The sequence below is a fragment of the Lipophrys pholis genome (assembly GCF_963383615.2).
Source record: "Lipophrys pholis genome assembly, chromosome: 20".
In the NCBI taxonomy this organism is placed as follows: domain Eukaryota; kingdom Metazoa; phylum Chordata; class Actinopteri; order Blenniiformes; family Blenniidae; genus Lipophrys; species Lipophrys pholis.
This window is the reverse complement of record NC_137648.1, coordinates 21,549,858-21,552,590: the sequence shown is the minus strand read 5'-3', so window position 1 is coordinate 21,552,590 and position 2,733 is coordinate 21,549,858.

Sequence of the window (2,733 nt, the reverse complement as noted above, 5' to 3'; positions counted from 1 at the left end):
GGGAAAACTCTTTCACAATAAAACACAGGGCTATAGATATAGATTAAACAAAGTTAAAATTCATAAATAAAAAGAAACAACGAGATTATGTTTAAAGATCCAGTGAAACATTTATTTCTGTGGTTTCTCTTTATTATCACACTTTATTTATCAACACACCTTTATTTCACATTCACACGATTTCAAATGAAGACATGAAACTTTTGAGAGACAAAACATAAAAACGACGAGTTTTGACTGGAAACGTCGTGGGAACGAGGCTTCAGTAAAGCTGTAATTATTCGCGAGCTTTTATTTTTAAAGTGTAGTTTCCGGTTTGTTTGTGGTGTTTTCTGGTGACTCTACTATCCTCAGTCCGCTCCCTCGTTAACCCTTCAGCCCCTGGACTCATTTAGTCTCATTAAACGTTTCGATTCTTAGATTCACTTTTCATTAAATAAAACTTTTTTTCTTAAATTAATACCACATTTATCAAGTTGCACAACTCAAAGTTTATGGTTTAGGGAAAAGTCTTTTTATATTTTCATCTTTTTATATTTAAAGATCATCTTCCTCCTCTATCATCCAGATTATAGAGCATCTTCCTCCTCTAACATCAGATTATAGAGCATATTCCTGCTCTATCATCCAGATTATAGTGCATCTTCCTCTAACAGCAGATTATAGAGCATCTTCCTGCTCTATCATCCAGATTATAGTGCATCTTCCTCCTCTAACAGCAGATTATAGAGCATCTTCTTCCTCCAACATCAGATTATAGAGCATCTTCCTGCGCTATCATCCATATTATAGAGCATCTTCTTCCTCCAACATCAGATTATAGAGCATATTCCTGCTCTAATATCCACATTATAGAGCATATCCCTCATCAAACCTCAGATCATAGAGCACCCCCTCCACAACATCAGATTATAGAGCATCTTCCGCCTCTAACATCATATTATAGAGCATCTTCCGCCTCTAACATCAGGTTATAGAGCATCTTCCTCCTCCAACATCAGGTCATAGAGCACATCCCTCCTCTAATATCAGATCATAGAGCACCCCCTCCACAACATCAGATTATAGAGCATCTTCCGCCTCTAACATCATATTATAGAGCATCTTCCGCCTCTAACATCAGATTATAGAGCATCTCCCCCCTCCAACATCAGATTATACAGGGTATATGCAGGAATCCTGAGGTTAGTTTCAATACCTTTTAAAGACTTTTTAAAAAACTTTCAAAAGAAATTAAGACCTCATCGCCACTTTAAATTGTTGTTAGCAAGTATGAAATGTACTAATGTATACATGTATTCTCTCAAAAGACAACTTGAGGATAATATCAGGTCAGAAAAGGAAACAGGACAAACTATTTTTGTTCCATTTGGACAATGTGGGGGTCCGCAGGACGTCATCATCTCAGAATAAACTAGCTCTATCTTTAAAAGCTCAGAATAACTTTATTAATCCCGGGGGAAGTTCTTTAGCAGCGCAGCACCAACAGAATGTTTCCAGCTCTAACGCAGCTCCAACCATTGGGACTATTTTCAGGGAGTTTAGCGCGGAGTAGGACGCAGCTTCACGGAGGTGTGAATCGCCTGCTGACAGCCTGGAGGAGCTGCTGTTCGTTGTTTTGATGCCGCGGTCGGTGCCGTTCTCCTCGGGGAGCTGGCGGTGACGTCTGGCGGCAGAGCGACCGCCTCGCTGTACTACGGCTTTGCAAACATCCCCGTCGATGCTTTGAGCGTAAAATAGATCCAAACAGCAACATGTTGTCATGAAAAGTTGGACAGCACAGTGCTACTTCCCTAGCCTGCTCGCTGGCTGGCTGCAAACTGTGGAATGGATTTCCTGACTCACTCCTCCTGGTCTCATTGAGACCCGCCTCCCTTCAGGAAATCCAGTCCACAGTTTGCAGCCAGCGAGCAGAGCGGCAGCAGGGAAACACTGTGGAGTCATTTCAGTAACGCGCGCGGCCCCGAGGCGATCGGGCTCCGAGAACGCAACCGAGTCAAAGCGTATAAAATTTAAAACCTGATAGAATCGTGATTAAGACTTTTTTAATACTTTTAAGGGCCTTAATTTTCCCACAATTGATTGATCAACTGTTGATACTTTTTAAGACCCCGCGGACACCCTGTTATAGAGCATCTTCCTCCTCTAACATCAGATTATAGAGCATCTTCCTCTATCCCCCCAGGGCAGATGACTCGGTTTGGATCGATAATGGAATAATGGAGCGAGTGTACAGCGTCCTTCTGTCACTTCTCTGAAAAGTCAATGAGATTTATTTTGGTCTGAACAGAAGTGAGGCGCTCGTATGGATCCGACCGACATGGCGCGGCGGCGGCAGCGCTAACAGAGCGGCGGCAGGACGGGAGGCCACATCCTGAATGAGACGTGCTCCGTTTCTTTTTCTGTCGATCTGAATGAGCTCATGAGATAAACACAGATGACATGAAACTCTGCACGAGTTCACTGGTAAAGTCATGAGAGGTCAGACTGAGCACGTGCTCCATGGCTCAGGTTCACCTGCAGCGCTCAGAAGGCGAGGTCGCCCCCTGGTGGACAGAACTCAATTCTATTTGTAAAGCAGTCACTTGTTTACAGTCCTGGTAACTCGCAGGTTCCCCACAGTGGTACTGGAGGTCAAAGGTCAAAGTAATACCATCCAGTGGTTCTACATGTTTACGTCAAATAGAACAGCTTGTGTTTTCACCAGCAGAACGTTCCAGCTCTTGCAGGCGT